The sequence below is a fragment of the Sapajus apella genome, unplaced genomic scaffold, assembly GCF_009761245.1.
Source record: "Sapajus apella isolate SASKATOON/1434 unplaced genomic scaffold, GSC_monkey_1.0 scaffold88, whole genome shotgun sequence".
In the NCBI taxonomy this organism is placed as follows: domain Eukaryota; kingdom Metazoa; phylum Chordata; class Mammalia; order Primates; family Cebidae; genus Sapajus; species Sapajus apella.
The window spans coordinates 1,223,953-1,243,976 of record NW_022437028.1 but is presented as its reverse complement, the minus strand read 5'-3'; the positions used below and the strand labels follow the sequence as shown (position 1 = coordinate 1,243,976).

Sequence of the window (20,024 nt, the reverse complement as noted above, 5' to 3'; positions counted from 1 at the left end):
CGAATCTTTGTCTTCTTGAAAACTTTTTATCTGGGGAATAAGGAACCTGAATCTCTAGCATTTCATTCCAACGAGAGAAGTTCTGACATTTACAATTCTTCTAATTTCACACATCATTTCACAGCATGCAGGGTCTTGGCGCCTGCCAAGAGGACTGCAAATTCTTTTGGAAAAAGTACTTTTTTGGATGTTGGAAGAGTTTTGAGTTGCAGACACACTTCTTTAATAGTGTTCTTGAGATGTCCAAGTGGTCTTAATATGTAAATCATATGAAACTTAAAACCCTTCCCTGAACTTACTCTTCCAAGACAGCTTTATAACAGCCCTCATTCTAATAAGGTTGACTTCCTTTTTTCCAATGTTTATGTATACTGTATAATGTTTACTGTATAATGAGTTTATTGTATAATAAGGGACTCTGATTTATTAGCTCTTCATTATTCTCATTCTGTCAGCTTCCCAATAAATGCTACAACCCTTGGCAGAGACATGAGTCTAAATCAGGTGATATCATTGCTTTTTAATGAACTCTTCTTACCGGAGTAACAGCGTTACATGTGAAATACCTTATCCTGCGTTATTAACGGGCCCCAGCATAAAAGGCACAAAGGCACTGAGAAGGTTGCTCTGAAAAATGGGGCAGTATTCATTACCAATTTGATATACTGTTAGCTAACAGTCTTTGATCTATCATATTTACCCTTCTGAAACAATGAGGAATCATGGGTGGAGCTGGTGAACCAACAGCATGTGTAGGCATTTTATAAATGTTGCCTTAGTTATTTAATGCCCAGGTTGACTGCTGGAATTTAACACAGTGACAACTTTCTCAGATGGGGCATGAAAAAAACTGTGATATTTTACTGCCTGAGATGTTAAGCGCTGAGATAGTTAGGGCCCAGCTCTCATTAGCTGAATGGTAGATTTTTCTAATTAGTTCTTTCTAGTGCAATTAGCACGAAAAGAGTCTAATCACCTCATGTGAAACCAAGCTAATGCTTGGAAAAGAATGCCCTTGGCTTCTCTTTCAGATTGGATCGTAGGATTTTCAGTCTGCCTCCTTAAAGAATGGAATCTGTTAGTGACTGATTATTTAAACCATGAGGACAGATCTGTAGAAAAGGCAAGAAATGGACAACTTGTTGACTTGCAGTACGAGTTTGGCTGGAGGAAGTGCTTAGAAATATTCATTAATTGGCAGTTATCACTTCAACTAAAGCATCTTTTTTCTTGATTTCTTTCATTTTGAAATAGGAGACTTGGGCCTGGGACAGCCACAGTTCAGCATGGCTGCCTTTCTGGAGGGCATGAAACGTAGTGCACTTTAGAATCAAATGTACTCAGGGCCTGGGGCTACTGGGCTTGGTTTCTCAGCCTCTGAAGCGCCCGGATTCCCCATCAGTTTTTGCTAATCTGTGCATTCAGTGCTTTGTCTCTCCTCTCTCCCTCTCTGCCTTGGAGTCATCCATACGTGCCACATTCACTTTTGAACTGTTCTCTAATTTCTAGTGCCCATCCATCACTTCACATTTCTTAAGTGAGCCAACTCTGGGCATCTCAGTTGATAATGTTCATTTTTAACTGGAAAGGAAACTATAATGACAGCATCTGGCACATAAAATGTTTCTTCATTTTGGGAACTCATTTGCTTGCCAGAAGATCGATGAGAAAATGCTGAATGTGTTGTATTTATTATCAACTGTGTGGAAAATGGGCATCCTTGCTCACTAGGCACAGAGGGTAAGAATATTGAGTTTCCGTTATTCTTCCCATCACTGCCCAGTAGAACTTCCTGTGATGATGGATGTGTTCTATACCTGCACTGTCCAATACAATAGGCACTAGCAACAACGTAGCTGTTGAGCTTTTGAAAAATGGCTAGCGAGACTGAGGAGCTAAATTTTATTTAATGAGTTTAAATTTAAATAGACCCATGTGACTAATGGCTACCATACTGCACAGGGCAGAGGCAGATCTCTTCCACTTCCCAACCACCATACCCCACCTTACACACAGCTGCGTCCTTAGCAACAGAGAATACACTGCCCTCTGCGCCCTCCTGCTATCCATTCTCTTCAGCCTTGCCTTAAAAGCAATCAGACTTTTTCCAGTGCTGTTTGGAGTTCGTCACAAGGCACTCTGTTGGCTTGTGCTATCTGTAGATCATTCTGTTTATCACCATGCCAGTATTTTGTTCTAAAGTTGGAAGAGATCTTGTAGTTTTTTTTAAATAGCCAAAATATGGGTTTGTTTCTAAGAAAGGAAGTGGCCAGAATCAGTCAATTTAAGCTCATTGGTGGAAACTTCCAAATCTCAAAGGTAGGGCAGTATTGAATACCTCTCTAAACAGTTAGAAAGCAAATGGCTTCTACAAGCTCCCTCTCTATGATGTTTTAATTACAGGTTATTAAATACTCACATTAATCATCTTTATCGATGTTTATCCCATAGTTTAACTTTGTTTATGATAGTCACTTGCTCTGTCTTAGAACTCTCCAGTTCACACTGAAAGGGTAAAGTTAACAACCTGGACAGGTAGGCCCATCACGTTTGTTATGACCTGTCTGGTTTCCTTCTCTCATGGTTAGAAGTCTCATTTTGTCGCGTTGAACTCTGGAATCAATCCTACTTAAAGGAGAATAGTAAGAACACTGTAGTTTTTCTATTCAGCAGAATTTATGTTCATTTGTTCAATAAACATTAATTGAAGGCTCATGTGTGCTAGGAATTGTGAGTCACTGGAAACACATGGATGGAAAGACACTGTCTATCCCACTGGATTGTAACCTCAAGCCACTGGCACATAAACAGTTAAAAGTACTATGTGGTAAATGTCCTAGAAGATGTGTGATGGAATGTAAGTGGTGGTTTCAAAACAGGAAGACTTTTTTTTTTTTTTAAGGTGAAGTCTCACACTGTCACCTAGGCTGTAGTGCAGTGGGGCAGTCTCGGCTCACTGCAGTCTCCGCCTCCTGGGTTCAAGCAATTCTCCTCCCTCAGCCTCCTGGGTAGCTGGGACTACAGGCATGCGCCACCATGCCCAGCTAATTTTTTTGTATTTTTAGTAGAGATGGGGTTTCACCATGTTGGCCAGCATGGTCTTAATCTCCTAACCTCATGATCTGCCCGCCTCAGCCTCCCAAAGTCCTGGGATTACAGGTGTGAGCCACTGTGCCCAGCCACAAGAAGACTTTTAAGATGTAACTTGTAAGGGAAATTTTATAGATATAAGGGAATACAAGGGAGACTCTTAAGGGAATTACAGGATTTTGCCAAGGATGAAAAGAAGGTAGGGCATTTGTGAAGGGGATTATGTTTTCCTAATTAACTGTATTCTTGAATGTCTTTGAAGAAAGGAGTCTCTCCTTTCTTCATTATGTAAAGCAAGAGTGTGTGTTAGAGGAACTGCTGTTAGGAAAGGAATGCTGATATTTGGTGTATAAGTGTGAGTGCTAGGAAATGCATATCAAAAGGCAGCCCTACCTCTGGTCCTGGAAAGGCACATAATGGTGTGGGTGCTGTGGCCCATTGAAGTTACATGCTTAATTTTGGAAGTTAACAAGGACAGCATTAGGGTGAGGCCAGAGACGCACCTAAGGTGCAAAATGTATCGAGGCACTCACTTTGAGGGTCGTGCAAGTCACGGTCAGTACTGACACAACCCTGAGAATGAGTGTCTCCTAAAATTGTGTGCCCTAGATACCTCACTTACCGTACCCTCATCCCAGCCCCGAAACACGACTCTGGGTTTTTGTGCAGTGAATGGGCTTGAAAAGCAAGTAGATGAGAATCTGAATTATGAAAATATGGCGGATGTGGCAGGATAGAAATTAATGAGACATATTTACAAGGTAAAGTCAAGAGGACCTAGGGCAGAAAAAATATGAGGCACGAGTGAGGGGAGCCTAATTGTTCTGTCACTGAATTCTGAGGATCTTTTTCTATTGCTGATACTGACTTTTCTGCGGTTTCTCATATTTCTCAGCTCCTGCCCTGTCTTGAAGGTCATGCCCAATTCAAATCCAGCCCTTACCTGTTTGTTAAGTCCCATGCCCTCGACCTTGTTTTGGAAGAAGGCCGTGAGAGCTGGAGTTTTTAAAAGTGTCTAACTTTAGATAGATCTGCTTTACTGAGTGGTCTTAACACATTCAGAGAATTGCATTCTTCTTTGCTCTCTAAATTCAATGACCTTATTTTAAAAGATGATCAACATGGCTTAGAACCTTTTCAGGATTAGGAGACATTTTAGCAAGTTTATCAAGAATAAGCAAAGATGACATTTGGCTAGCAGTATTTCTCACCCACCCCACCCCACAAAACCATTTTTTTTGGAGTGAAGCTTTTCTGTTTGACAAGTTTAGAATTACCAATACTGCTTGCAAGCCCTTCCTTTCTCCAAACTCTGGGATGTTTTCAGGAGGGACTCTTTTCTTCAAAGCCATCCAAGAATATAGTTAATTAGGAAAACATGCAAGAAAAGACATCTTGGCTCCTCTGGCTGCCTGTTGTACTCTTCCAGCACATGCTATTACTTGTCTCAGATAAGTAGACAGGTGGTTGTTTGCAAAGCAGGGTCTAATGTGCCTTTGACTCAGAGAAGTTTGGAAACAAAGCCCTCTGTACAATAAGCTTCTGACTGTTTTCTGATGTCTTCTGATCTTGCCTATTCCTGTTTACCTACAATCTGAAAGAATTGTGTGGAGAGTGTGTGATATTCTGCAGAAGGCTGCTGTAGCATAACTTAGACTTAACCAGCATTTATTGGGCTTAGAATCACAAAATCTCAAGATTAGGTGACTACTGGATGGTTATCTAACCCAACTTCCCTACAGAAAGTCTCTCGTATAGTTTCTCTCCCAAAATGGCTCTCAAGCCATAACTTCCTCTGACAGAGTGTTTACTTCCTCTTTGGTCAATGCTGGTGAAACCTCAGTGATACTTACAAGTTAACTTTCATTTCTTCAGCATTCTTCTCTTTAGTGTTAATTTCTCTGATGGTGTGTCCTGCTTTCCAACTTTTATATATGGCCTCTTAAAATAAGCTTATCCAGAGAAACTTCCTGCCTAGCTCCTGATTTATGCAGCTTCTCACCACCATGCCCTTTCTCCCTTCGTACAGGACCAGTTGCAGTTTCAGAATTTTAAAACTCCTCAGTTCTCTGAGGAGCCACTGTCCTTTCCAAAACTTCTCACTGTGAAAAGCAGACTATGTTTTAGCCTTTGAACTATGAAATCTGCCTTTCAGTAAGGTTAGCTCCATATTTCGAGGTCTCTAGATACCCCCTCATTATCTGTCATGAGACTTGTATTACTTCCCAAGACTCTCATGACTTTCTTCTAGCATTCAGTTTTGTCTAAGAAGCCATTCTTTGATCCAGAATGGAGTAGACCTAATTATATCTCCTATTTTTTTTAAGACTTGAAACTTACTTCAAGCCTAATAATAATCTGTTGGTCATATCCTCTGCCATTAACTAAATGACACCATCAGCAAGTGTCCAGATAGTTGAGGTCCCAGTGTCCTGAATCTGTGGTTTTGTAATCTGCGTCAGAAGTCTATTATGCTTTTTTTTTTCACCTGGCTGGCATCTGGTATATTCTCAAAAGTATATCACTTTTCTTCGTATCCAGGTTTGTGCCAGTGTGCTTCGTCTCTCATGCTCATGGACTTCCATGCAAACTGATCTACTTTGCCAAAAAACTATTTACTAAGTATTATTATGTATCTGGTACTATGTCAGGTGGTAGAGCTACAATGGTAAGCAATGGAAATCTGTGTGTTTCTTTGACATATAACACTGTCTGCTTTTCCACCATATCTTTACAACCTTAAACCCTATCCCATGAGCCTAGGTGATACTCAGGAGATTATTTTTATCACCTCTCTAAAAATCTCTGCTTATTTTATAACTGGTAACACATAGACAGCTAAAGAGATGAGGGCCTCATACAGGGGATTGGCCATGAGAGGAGCTTTCGGTGCTATGACCTGAGGCCGAAGGTCTGATTTCTGACACCCTCTTAAAGGCTTTCAAGTATAAGCCACTGGGTTCCACATCCCATACCTCTTATCTCCATTGTGGCTAGTTTCTCATTTGGAGAGGAGGTTAGACATGTTACTCTCTTCCCCTCCACATTCAGTGTAAATTTCTCTTAATCAGGTCAGCTCACCTCCCCAGGCAAGCAAACACATTTCTCTCTGTCTTCCTGAGCTACCCTAGGGAAAGTCTGCATTATTTTAGTACCATAGACACAGTCTAGAAATCTGATTCCTGTGGGTTGACACCATCCTCCTAACAAACCCCTCACCTACCACATCATCTTAATTTTATAATCACTGAACTTTGTTAGGATGAAGAACTAGAGTACTCACCAGACACCCAAATCTGTGCCAGGCTCCACGGTCCCCAAATGAAACTTCCTAGGTTTCTTGTGTCCAAGCCATTCCCCCACCATGTGAAACAACATGAATGGGTAGAGATAAATGGCTTTGTGACTCAGAACAGACAGTAGCCCCAAGAAGACCTCATTCCTCCCTCCTGGCCACATGAACTGAATGAAGCAGGCTCCTTCTTTCAACCAAAAGTCCATGCCATCTCGGTGCCTGTTTTCCTTCCTGGCCCTTTATCTGGCTCTGTGCATGACTGTGCCTTCTCCTTTCAGCCACACACAGTGCTGGTAACCTCTCACAGCATGCTGCCTTGTGCCTCCGTTTACACTGCCTCTTCTTCCTGGATGCTTTTCTCTGTCCCCTGCCATCACATGAAACTTACTTTGTGTTACTGCTTAATGACAGCTTAACTTCTGTGATACCTCCCCACCTCCTGCTCAATTCTGGGTTTGAGTAGGTGCCTTCACTAAGTCCTCCCATAATGCCTAAGCTTGTCTCTATCACAGTCCACACATTGTTTCCTGTGTGTGTCTGTTTCTTCCATTAGACTATAATTTCCTTGAGGACTGGTCTTGTACCTCACTCATCTTTGTGAGTACAGTGCCAAGCATATAGTACATGCTGTTTAAAAAAGGTAGGCATGTATGGTTGAATATTCTCAGCATTTCAGGATGTTTTTTCTTTCTCCTCTGTCTTTTCTGTTCTCTGCTCACCTGGAATCAGAGTGGATGAAATAATACGAACAGGAAACCAGGAAGCAGAAGAGAATCCCAGCCACCTAATTACACTTCCCTCTCTTAGATGCTCTGTAACAGAGATCTGTCCTCAGGACTCCGCCTTACCTTTGCCAGCAGTGTGCAGCTGGCTTCCTAAAATCCACGCAGAGTAGGGGTTAGCTTGTCGGAAGAATACAATTGGGATGTGTTGTGCAGGATTTTGCACAGTCCCTTCAGCTCCCACACTTCTGTGTCAGGGAGGGGATGCAGCGGCACATCTCCTTCCACCCTCTGGGAGACTTATAGTCGTACGGCTCCAGGAGATGACACCCTGGCTTAGAGGACTGTACCCTTAAACCACTGTCTGCTCTGCTGGCTCATGTAATCCTCCTACTCCTTTGGGTAGATGTTCTAGAGTCTTATCAACAAATTGCCACTAGTCATAGACTTCTCTGAGTAGGCACTAAATATGGACCAGCTGGTCAAAGGGAAGGGAAATGAAAGCCTTGGAGGATTTCAGATGGACTCACTCTTCTTTACCTTATAGCCTATGCCGCCAAGTCAGACTAAAGAAACTTGTATTCTGCCTCATTGCATCCCTACCACAACAGGCGGTAAGCAGGAGCTACCCCATGTTTTAGTATGAGGAAACTGAGGCCCCAAAAGTTAAAAATAACTTTATAGTGCCACTTACAGCTAGCCATTGGCAAAACAAGATTATATATTCAGATTTTTCCAGTTGCTTCCCCATTTAAGTGAGACCACAGAGCACTCACAAGGCACCCAAATCTGTGCCAGGCTCCACAGTCCCCACATGAACTTCCTAGGTCTCTTGTGTCCAAGCCGTTCCCCCCACGTGAAACAGCATGGTGGGTAGAGGTAAGTGGTAGAAGTTATTGGATGGCTACCAAAGCACATCCAAGACTTAAAATTATTTGTCAATTAAAAATAAAGGAATAAAAGAAACCTCTGAAAAGAGGATCTGTTATGTGTCTAACTACCTTTAAATCTCTTTGAGATAAATTATAAGATGTTGTTTCTACTGAGCCACCCCCATCACCAGTTTCTCACAAGTCAGTGCTCAGCCAGGCAGTGGCTGCTTAAGAATTCCAGCTAAGTGCTGGTAAACTAATGAGAGTTCATCATGGAACATGGAGAGCCCTTTTCTAGGGTCTAAATATGTGTTCTATATTTGTCATGGAGGACCAAAGAATGGAAGAAAATAAAGAACAATATTAGTCTTAAGAACTTTTTAGCGCCGGGCGCGGTGGCTCAAGCCTGTAATCCCAGCACTTAGGGAGGCCGAAGTGGGTGGATCACGAGGTCAAGAGATCGAGACCATCCTGGTCAACATGGTGAAACCGCGTCTCTACTAAAACTACAAAAAATTAGCTGGGCATGGTGGCGCATGCCTGTAATCCCAGCTACTCAGGAGGCTGAGGCAGGAGAATTGCCTGAACCCAGGAGGCAGAGGTTGCGGTGAGCCGAGATCACGCCATTGCATTCCAGCCTGGGTAACAAGAGCGAAACTCCATCTCAAAAAAAAAAAAAAAAAAAAAAAAAGAACTTTTAAATATAACAAAAATGACTAAGTTACTAAGGTCAAGAACTATTCTAATGCTTTTATACTTATCTCATCAAATTGCTCCAAACTCCATGTGAAATAGATACTACTACTATCATGACCCATTTTGCAAATGAACAAACTGAATCTTAAAGAAGCTAAGTAACTTGCCATCCCAGACTTGACCCCAGGCAGCTTGGCTCAAGGACTTCTGCTCACAGACACTCCTCTTCCTGAGTCTAATTCAAGAGGGGTGATGTGGGACTTAGAGCAGCCAGTGGGCTTAGTGATTCTGCTGCTTGGTGCACAGCAAGACAGACCATAATCAGCACTTGAATAATATAATTTTTATGAGTGATTCAAGCAAAAGCCAGGATTTAGAGATTGAGAGTTGATTGTTAAAGGATAAATGATATTTGGAACGTCCTACTGGATTTGATTAAAGTGAAATTCAAAAACCATCACAAAGATGATTATTTACCAGTGGTACTTGAAGGAGTTTTTTTGTGGCTTAAGTCATTGGCGCTCCAATGCTTAAAATCTCTGTGCTCAAAACCAGAATGTAATTGATCCTTAGAAAATCAGAGGTTAGCGCCTTCTTTGGCAAGCTACTTCTGAGCTTTGTTACACTGTAACATAATCATCCTTTGAAGACTGAGATCTGGTTTTCTGGTTTTTCTTTTTCTTCACATGGTGCCTGGTATCTTCTCTTGAACATAATAGATACTTGGAGATGGTGGACAAACTGAAGTCATTTTAGATTGCTTTAAGGGCTCTCAATTTAAGAAAGAGTTGATTTCTAAAAGAAGCATAGTAACAAAGATTGCTTAAATACAAAATCTCATTTCTCTTCTTAATCACCTGGACTCAATACCCAGATCCCAATCCAAGTATCACACTGTGCCTCTATAAAGTTAATCTTTTCTGGAAGGGAAACCAAATGTGAAATAGTATCAAGAACTGGGACAGAGTGCTGGAACACCCTGCATGTCTTCTGTTGGCCACTACAGAGGGTTAAACAACAGGAGGGGCTGGATTAGGGTTTGTGTTTGGAAGTGCATTTGAAGCAAGCTTGACAGTTAAGCTCATGGCCAGAACTACGTGCCACAGCAAGAGGACAATAGAAGATTTAAAAGTATGAGCAGGCTTTGGCCAAACGCTGGAATGGATTGGCTAAGTAGATGAAGAGCTGGATGGAGTTAACTAGTAAATAAGTCTCATGGTCCTTTAAGAGACCTATAATGTTTTGATATACATACAATTCGTGAAATAGTGATAGTTTGATATTTCATATATATAGCAAAATGATTGTTATGGGTCTCTTAGTTCCTTCTCATGCTACCAATAAAGAAATACCCAAGACTGGGCTGGGTGCAGTGGCTCACGCCTGTAATCCCAGCACTTCAGGAGGCTGAGGCGGGCAAATCACGAGGTCAGAGATCGAGACCATCTTGGCCAATGTGGTAAAACCCCGTCTCTACTAAAAATACAAAAAATAGCTGGGCGTGGTGGCGCACACCTGTAGTCCCAGCTACTTGGGAGGCAGGAGAATTCCTTGAACCTAGGAGGTAGAGGTTGCAGTGAGCTGAGATCACGCCACTGCGCTCCAGCGACAGAGTGAGACTGTCTCCAAAAAAAAAAAAGACTGGGTAATTTATTTTAAAAAAGAGGTTTAAAGGCCGGGCGCGGTGGCTCAAGCCTGTAATCCCAGCACTTTGGGAGGCTGAGGCGGGTGGATCACGAGGTCAAGAGATCGAGACCATCCTGGTCAACATGGTGAAACCCCGTCTCTACTAAAAATACAAAAAAATTAGCTGGGCATGGTGGCGCGTGCCTGTAATCCCAGCTACTCAGGAGGCTGAGGCAGGAGAATTGCCTGAACCCAGGAGGCGGAGGTTGCTGTGAGCCTAGATCGCGCCATTGCACTCCAGCCTGGGTAACAAGAGCGAAACTCCATCTCAAAAAAAAAAAAAAAAAAAAGGGGGGGTTTAATAGACTTGTAGTTCCACATGGCTGGGGAGCCCTCACAATCATGATAGAAGGCAAAGGAGGAGCAAAAGCATGGATTACATGGCAGCAGACAAGGGACCACGTACAGGGGAACTCCGCTTTATAAAACCATTAGCTCTCCTGTGACATATTCACTATCAAAAGAACAGCACAGGAAAAACTCACCCCCATGATTCATTTGCCTCCCATGCTGTTCTTCCCACCACACATGGGGATTACAGGAGCTACCATTCAAGATGAGATTTGGGTGGGGACACAGCCAAACCGTGTCAACAGGTAAGCACTTTAGCATATCTGTCACCTTCCATAGTTACCCTTTTTTTGTGGTAAGAACACCTAAAATCTACTCTCCTAGCAAATTTTCATTCTACAATATTATTAACTATAGTCCTCCTGCTGTGCATTAGATCTCTAGACTTAACTGCAAGTTTGTACTCTTTGAACTAAATTTCCTCCTCCTCTCTACCCCGGTAACTGCCATTATCTTTTCTGTTTCTATGTATTTGACTGTTGTGTTTTAGATGCTGCATATAAGTGAGATCATATAGTGTTTTTCTTTCTGTGTCTGGCTTATTTCACTTATCATTGTGTCCTCCATATTGTTGCAAATGACAGGATTTCCTCTTTTTTAAGGAGATGTATATGTGTACACACACACACTACAGCACATTATCACATTTTCTGTATCCACTCATCCATTGATGGACACTTAGGTTGATTTCCCATCTTAGTTATTGTGATTAGTGCTGCAGTGACCATGGGGGTGCAGATGTCTCTTCAAAATGTTAATGTCATTTCCTTTGGAGGGATTGCTGAATTGTTTGGTATTCTATTTTTAAATTTTGGTGGGGCCTTCATACTGGTTTTCATAATAGCTATACCAATTTGTAATATTGGGGTTTAGGGTGCCCTCAGCTCCCCTGAGAGGACGTTTCTCCAGGTTCTTGGTCTCCTGCCCTCTCAAAAATGAGAGAGGGGACCACGGCGCAGTGTGCAGTAAATGCCGGACTCAAAGTGTTTGTAGAAAGTGATTTATTTAAAGAGAGAGAGAAACAGGAGAAGGAGAGAGAAATAAACAGCTAACTCTCACACTGAGTGAGAGAATCCAGAAAGATGGAATCCAGGAGAGGAAAGCAGCTTCCACGAGAGTGTTAGGGACTAGAGAGAGATGGAGTTTAGGAGGGGAAGACAGGCTTCCACAAGAGAGTGTGGAAGGGGACTCCAGAGGGAAAATCCAGGACAGAGAAAGATGGCTTCCACGAAGGGAGTGTTTGTGGAAGGGGACCCAAACATGGATTCTGAAGGGGTGTAGAAGAAGGGGACTTTTAACCTGGGAGGAACCCCCACCTTCTCTAAGACCCCAGGCAAATGAAAGGAGTTCCTTAGAACTTCTGCTGGAGTCATTGACTTTTAGTTTCTTCCCGCGCCCGCGAAATTCAAACATAAACATTAAATCTCCCAGATGGAGAGAGATGGGAGGTGGGCATGGTGCTGGGAAGTTCTTGCCCTTAAAACTACACTCCCTTGTGGACCCGGAAAGAGAACACCTTCCCTCAGACTTACATTCCTCCTAACAGTGTACAAGGTAACTTTTTCTCCAGAACTTTACCAGATAAATGTTGACTTTTTCTTTTTTTTGAGATGAGGTCTTGCTCTGTAACCCAGGCTGGAGTGCAGTGGTGTGATCTTGGCTCAGTGTAACCTCCGCCTTGCAGGTTCAAGTGATTCTTGTGCCTCAGCCTCCCAAGTAGCTGGGATTACAGGTGCCTACTACCATGCCCAGGTAATTTTTGTATTTTTAGTAGAGACAGTGGTTTCACCATGTTGGCCAGGCTGGTCTTGAACTCCTGACCTCAAGTGATCCACCTGCCTCAGCCTCCAAAGTGCTGGTATTACGGGTATGAGCTACCGGGCCCAGCCTTGACCATTATTTTTAATGACTAACATTTATTGAAGGTTTACCATTTGTATGAGTCTAAGAACTTTACAAATGTATTTAACAATCTGTGACATAGGTACTTCTGTTAATCCCATCACACATATTAAATAGCTGAGGCACAAGGAGTTTAAGGAACTTGCTCAAAATGTCACAATTAGTAAGCCAGGAAGCCAGCCAGAATGCATGCTCTTTACCCCTGCACTATTCTGCCAACTCTTTGGAGTGGTTTGTTTTCATTGCCAGGTTTTGTTTGCCGTCGCTGAAAATCCTTGTTCTTACAGTGTCAGCCAGAGATCTACAATGATCACATGGCCTAACTACCCTCTCTCAGTACAGGGACTTATTAATCTTAATCTTTAGCTGCGTTCCTCTTTTTCCTAGACTAAACCCCCGAGGGTAGAGACTCTGTCTCTTTCATTTGTGCCCATTTTAGTGACTGTTGAAAGGGAGCCTCAAGGAGTTTTATCTAGATGCCTGTGGATCTAGATTATTCATCATCCACTGGGATCTTTGTTGGTGTTCCTTGTCTCGAAGGAGGGAGTCAGCAGTAACGGGAGTCAGCAGTAACAGGAGTCAGCAGAGATCTCAACAGTCAGTGTTCATCAAACGCGTGTTGAGTGTCTACTATGTTCTAGGCCTGTACCTATGCGGTAAACAGAACAGATATTATCTTCTGTGCCCTCTCAGAACTTAAGGTGCAGCAAAGAAGCAAATGAGATAAGCACAAGTTGATAAATGCTGTTTAAAAAAAAAAAAAAGCAAAGAGGTTGAGGTAGAAAATAATGGACGTAGGGTGAAGTAGGACCTAGGACATTCTAAGTGATGATTTGACTGACAAGAATGACACAGCTGAGAATGAGGAGACTGCAGGGGAAGCTCCTTGTTGGCAAAGAAAATAGCATCTGCAAAGGCCCTGAGGTTGGAACTGCTTGGTTTAATCTGTTTAATAGTGGAATTCAGTGATGCTCGGTAGTCACCTCTTCACACGTTTCTGCCAAACACTTGTCCCTGAGTCTGTTCTTCTTTATTAGTGCTTCCAAATCCAGTTTTTAAAACTGCTCAATATTCAGAAAGCCTTTGACCGATTGCTCTGGAAACAGAGGCAGTTCCACCATGGGCAACAGAATTTGGAACGTAAATTGTCCCCATTTGTGTCTTAAGCTTAGCTTGCATAGGACTCATCAAAGCAATATGTCAAATTCCTTATATTTGTTATATCTCTTTTTTCACTGACTCCAAGCATGAAAAATTTGAAATTAATAAAAGATTTTTATATGATATGAGATTCTTTTTTCTAAAATTTTCTAAATACTATGATTATATGCCTTAACCTCAGACATGGTGGCTTCACTGCATTTTACTCAAGAGAAGATTGCTTACAAATACCACACAGGAGAGGTACCTTTCTAGCCTCCTGTAGGCGGGTGGCTGACCCAGGGAACCTCCAGGCAGTCAGGACGTACACCAAGCATACCAAGTATCCTACACGTGGACGGTGTCTAACTTGATCCGATCTTTCTCCTTCCCTGTGTTTTAGTTAAGTCCCCTGAAAGCTCCCATTACCCACCATTCATAAAGGGTCTGTAAATTATTTAAGAGAAGGAAACACAGCCTTTATCCCATCGGATTTTTCCTCTCAATCACGTGAGTCTTTTCTCTGAGCACACACACATGGCCCAGACTCACTGTCAGGGGAGATGTAATGCCAGCATCTGGTGTTAATATCTATTGTTGACATTTTGAGAATGAGAACATGAGCTATTAGGGAAGATGTTTGCTTGTACCTAATTAATGTCCCGTTGTATCCTCTCTTGTTGTCAGCTCTGCCTCACCATCCTGCCTTGGCATTTTCTTTTACTGGCTAACTTTAAAAGTTAATTATTTCTCTGTTGAATGTTAAATGCCACCGGTTTTTAATGCTGTTCCTTGGTGTGAGTTATTAGTTATCAGAAATCAAAATGATCTGTGCAATTATCAGCTCTTTATCTAAAGCCACTGTTCTTGCTAATCACATAAAGCACGGTAGCATTTGCTGATGTCTAGCAACATAGCTCTTTCTAGCAGATATAAGCTTCTGACTCAGTACATTCCTGTCCCTATCCAGCTTTCCTTGCATAGAGCAGATACAAAGTCCTGCTACCTCATCTACTGGAAACAATTACTGACAGGGCCAAGTCTTCGAGGCTCATTTTGCTTGAATCTCAAATTACTGTTAAAATTCATTTGGCAACTCCAGTAAGTACAGAGAGTAATAAGGAACCTCAGATAGAATGATTTCTTAATAGCTTTCATAAAACATGTCTTGGTAGGAGATCACAACTCTTTCTTTACTTGAGATTGGTTTATAAAAATAATAGTACAAGTTCCAACCAACAGTCACTAAGCGCATACCCTGTGCCAGGCTTTGTCATTAGCTTTTTGCATGGATTATCTTAATCCTCTCAACAATCCCGTGAGGTAAAGTCTTATTATTATTCCCAACTTAAAGATGAGCAATTCGAAGACAAAAACTTGAGTAATTACTGCACCATCACATGGCTGGTAAGTCGTGGGCCAGGATCCCCAGCCAGCAGCCACTGCTAAGCACTTGAAATGGGGTGAGTCCAAATGAGGTGGGCCATAAGTGTAAAATACACACCCAGTTCCCACGCCTTAGTAAATAAAATAGCATAAAATGTCTCATTAAGAACGTGTTCATACCAAGTACATGTTGAAGTGATAATATTTTGAATGCATTGAGTTACAGGAAATATATTATTAAAATTAACTTGTTTGTTTTTCACTTCTTTGATGTGGCTACTAGAAAATTTTAAATTTCCTGTACTGCTTGCCTTCTATTTCTGTTAGAAAGGGCTGCTGTGTGTGTGTGTGTGTGTGTGTGTGTGTGTGTGTGTGTGTACACGGAGAGAGAGGTTTCTGGAGTTTTTTCCTTGTCTTACAAGTTTCTGATCCTAAATTATTGAGGAATAGGCACACATTTCTGAACCTTCCTCCCCTTTCTGGTCATTTCACTTCCAGAAATCTGGCAGAAAGTACAAATTTTTACATCTCAGTCTCTACCAAGAGCCTGTCTGTTGGCTTTTCTCAAGTATGGAAAGAAAACACTGACATGCCAGGCATTAACAAGATCAAAAGCAGGGCTAATGACAGAAATGTGGCTGCTGTAAAAGTGTCTCCAGGGGATAATTGGGGTGGACTCTTTGTTCTCCTTGCAGCAACCCCCTCAAATGTCTTCCAGAGAGTGCCTTTCAGTTCCAGTTCCTGAGTCCTCCTTTGCCTTCCCTTCCAATCCCTGTCCACCACTTTCCTGGTCCACCTCCCTCTCTCTCCTGGATGCCTGCCTCTCTTGGGTGTCTGTGCAGCTGAGGCGGCCCCTCTGTTAAGCACTTCTGACATGAGGCAGGTCTTTTTTCCCTGCCAGTGAGAGCGGAGTGTATAATGGTGTTGCCCTCCACCGGGGATCTTTGAGAAGCTTTATGGCTGTAGCAGGCATGGGGGAACCAATCACAGGCACTAGCAGCTGATATATGACACTAATATAGGGTTCACTTTTATTCTCAACCTAAAAAAAGATAGATTGTTCCAAGTTTAGACAGGCTGTAAAATCATGTGCTTCTGGAACCATGCTGCCTTACCCCCGGGACCACTGTAATTGCTTTACATCTGTACAAAGGTTCCTTGTAATCGGGCTTTCTGCCTTCATTTGTCTTCTTTTCAGCCTCTTAGTAAAGACCTTAATTGGTCTTAGTGGGGCTTTTTTCAGTTAGTGCAACTGTACCTTTAGGGCTGAACAAGTACCAGACACTACCTGCGGGGAGAAGTGGGGAGATGGGAAAGACATCAATACTCCTTTACCTTTAACAGTTTAATTAATGTGCTCAGAACAAGGAGCGGTTTGAAGAAATTTTGGCTCCTCTGGGACCCTGCTACAGATCAGACATAACTAGGGTTAGGTGGAATTTTCTAGATTTCTGTCCCGTTTCAGTCTCTGTGAACACTCATTAGCCTCATAATTGTCTCACAGTAAACTGCTGTATCAAGTTTCAGTCTGTCTCTTTGGAGGATCAAGTTGCTTTACATCAATAGACTGAAGTACTAGGGGATGTGTGTGAAGGGAAGTAGCCTCTAATTTCTGTTTCTTAGCTACTAATTATTTAATAATACATTTTATTGCCTATTAAAATGTAGCATAACTTGCTTGTCAGCAAAACTAGATGGAACCTAATCATTTGAGGAGAAGGATAATTGGCACTTGTACAGATGGCTTTTATTGCCAGTCGGGTTTGTTATTGCAGATAGAATTCCTTGCCAGGTTTCTTGGTTCTGTTTGTGGGCCCGTCAGTGTTGTGAGGGGTTACTTAGTGTATTACAACCCTGGCGGTCAAATGTGGTATTATTGCAAATGCAGTGTGTACTCAGTTATAGATCATAAAGGCTTCTGCTGTGTAGGTACTTTTTTCCTTCTCCTCCCCACCTCCCCACCCCTGGTTTTAAAGGACCCTAGTGAGTTTTGTACCACACTGAAAATTACCTTATGTGCTGGAAAATGCGTCAGTGGAGACTTTGTTTAAACAAAGGGCGTTTTTTATGATGGATCGAAGTAGCCAAAACTTCTGGATTTCCATCTAGTAAAAAATTGTGTAGGAAAATTGGACCAGTCCCAGTTCCTTAGTAGAATTTCACGAAGGTTTTCCTGTTGCTTCAAAATGACCCCTTGAGGAATGTACTATAAATTCCAGAAAATTGCTCCCAATGTTTCCTGGAGCACATTAAAAAATGAAGGAACACATTGTGTGTGGGATAGTTTGGTAGCAGAATTAGTTCACTGGGTAGAACAGAGGGGATCCCAGGTAGTCGGGCTCTAAGTGGGAAGTGTTGGCCAACATTTGTAACTGGAGGCAGATTTGGCAGGCACTTCGGTAAGGAACATTTTGGTGGCATTGAAGTAGGCAGGAACAAACTGTGCAGGGGAAGAGCACTTCACACCCCAGGCTTTGTGGCCCAGAGCCTAGTATTCTCATCCCTAGGTGCCCGGCTCCTCTGCCTTTCCAAGGTGCCCAAGCTCACTTTCTACTCAGACATGGCCCGGTTTCACTGACAACCACCACCCTTATTTATTGAAAGTATGAGTTACGTTCTGATCCAAGAGAGCCATTTAAAACCTATAATGATGTCCATCTTTGTACATTTTCTAGGTCCCATCTTCCCATCCATTACTACTTGCTAATTGTTCTTATGTCTCACAATTAACTCCCGAGGTCTAATTGTATTAGAACAACAAGTCTCCCCTCTGCCTGGCGACTTTCTTGGCAACTGCATTCCTCTTCCCTTGAAAGAGGTACACTCCCTTGACCCTTTCCTTTAAGCTTCCAAAAGCCTCAGTGAAGACCTATGTATCTTACCTGTAAACGTGCAGCCTTTTTAAGTGCGGAAGGGAACGTCTGGGCTTGATACGTTAGAAAATCAATGTGAAATAAGCTTAACATAGGTAACTTTGTTTCTGAGGGGGTGAGCTTGGGAATTACTGTAATTTAACACTTATAATAAATGTGTTAAAATAGGGAAGAAAGCCAGTTCTGAGGATTTGTGTGTTATATGAAGGGTGTGTGTTATGCATTGTGATTAAATTCTCTTGGGCAAAAGCTACCAGCAAGTGGAAGCCAATTTAAAAGGTGTATATCGGAACCGAAACATGTAGGCAGAACCTGGTTTGGGAGTTAGTTTGGGAGGTGCAAATCTTTTAGACCATTGAGAGCATGGAGGTCGGTGATGACCTAGAATATCTGTAACCTTAGTTGTCACAGCCCACAGCCCACTCTGGGTGATGTGGGGCTATGGATGAGCAGGCGGGTGGATATGTGTTGGGGACACGATTTGGGGCAGGGTTACATCTGTTGATTTATTTCTCTCCTGTAGTTGACTCTTCCTGAGTTTATTTGTAAATCACCAGTTACGCCAATAGTATTTTCTTATCAGCCCTCTCCCTGGTAACTTTTCTCTTGTTGATCTAGATGGACAGAACAAAATGGAGGGAAAGGGTTTTTAACAGTATACCATTCTTTATTAAATGAAGCACCATTAAAACCGCTTCCATCTCTGAGTTTCCTTTTTCCAGGCCAACTCCTAACATTTACAAGGCAAGCATACACATGGAGATCCAGCTTACATCTCTTCACTTCTCTTGCCAGCACCATGAAGATCTTTGCTCCTCACCTCGCTCACCTCACACATTCAAGCTCCACCCGTACCCTCTGCCCTCACCAGCCGTGTAAACAGCTGCCTCTTGACCACCCTCAGGTCTAGAGGTGTGTATACCAGCAGCATGGCCTGCCCTTGGGAAATGCCTTCCAGGGTAGAAACCTGCCTATGCAGGCCCTAGAAGGAGTTTTGGCCATCTGGGAAGAGGAGTCCTGTGGGGTGTGTGCAGCATGTTCTTAAGAGGGGTGTGTCAGCTAGGTGGGCCCATCCCCACGACTTCATGGACTCTTGCCCCATGTGGAGGGACACAGCTGGAGGGGCCCAAGAAGGATCCCCTGATGCATGGGTCTCCAGGCAAGGGCTGGATCTGACCTGTATTGTCTCTGCCTTTTCATTTTAGTCTGTGTAACCTCACACTTCATGTCCTGCAAAAATAATATGAAATAAAATGGATCCAACTCTCCATCAGAAAAACTAAATGGATGAACTGTTATTAAAAGTCATCACTGTCTGTGAACACAAGATGTGAAGGCTTTGTCAATTTTGACTCAATACTGGAAAGTCAGCTGGGGTCTTGTGCAAAAGATGTTTTGTGATGCATTTTGTATAAGAAATCTGTTTTTTCCATTAGCATTTAAGGTATAGCATACTTTTAACCAGACACAAGGAATGCTTTACTGTACAGTAAAAGAACCATGTAAGGGAAAATTGCAGCTAAAGGACCGAATTAGGAATGTTTTCAATTTCAAGAGTCCAGAGAAGAAAGAAAGCATTATATTGACATAGTACGAACAAAGTAAAGGACTTTGAAGCTTGCTAACATTTTTAAATACAACTTTGTTCAACCTCTTCAAAGAATGAGGATAATTGCATTGTTGATGATAGTATTTCTAATGTCTGAAGGGTTGCTGAAACTTACTCTCCCTTCAAATTTGAATATGGTTCATAGGCTTCTGTCTTAGTCCATTTCATCTTGCCATAACAGAATACCTGACACTGGGTAATTTATAAGAAAAGAGGTTATTTAGTACAAGGTTCTGCAGGCTAGGAAGTTCAAGGGGCATGGCTCTGGCATCTGCTTGGCTTGTGGTGAGGGCCACATGCTGCTCAAAACGTGACAGAGAAGATCAAAGGGGAAGTGGACATGTGTGAAGAGGCAGAACCCAAGGGACACCCTTGCTTCATGTCAACCAGCTCTTGAGAAGT

The 20,024-nt window shown here is 42.4% G+C and overlaps 1 protein-coding gene across 5 annotated transcripts in view; it reads left to right on the top strand.

Annotated features, from left to right (window-relative positions):
- AUTS2 (activator of transcription and developmental regulator AUTS2) overlaps window positions 1–20,024 on the top strand; it is a 1,216,826-nt gene that overhangs the window by 770,784 nt on the left and 426,018 nt on the right. The window lies entirely within an intron of this gene.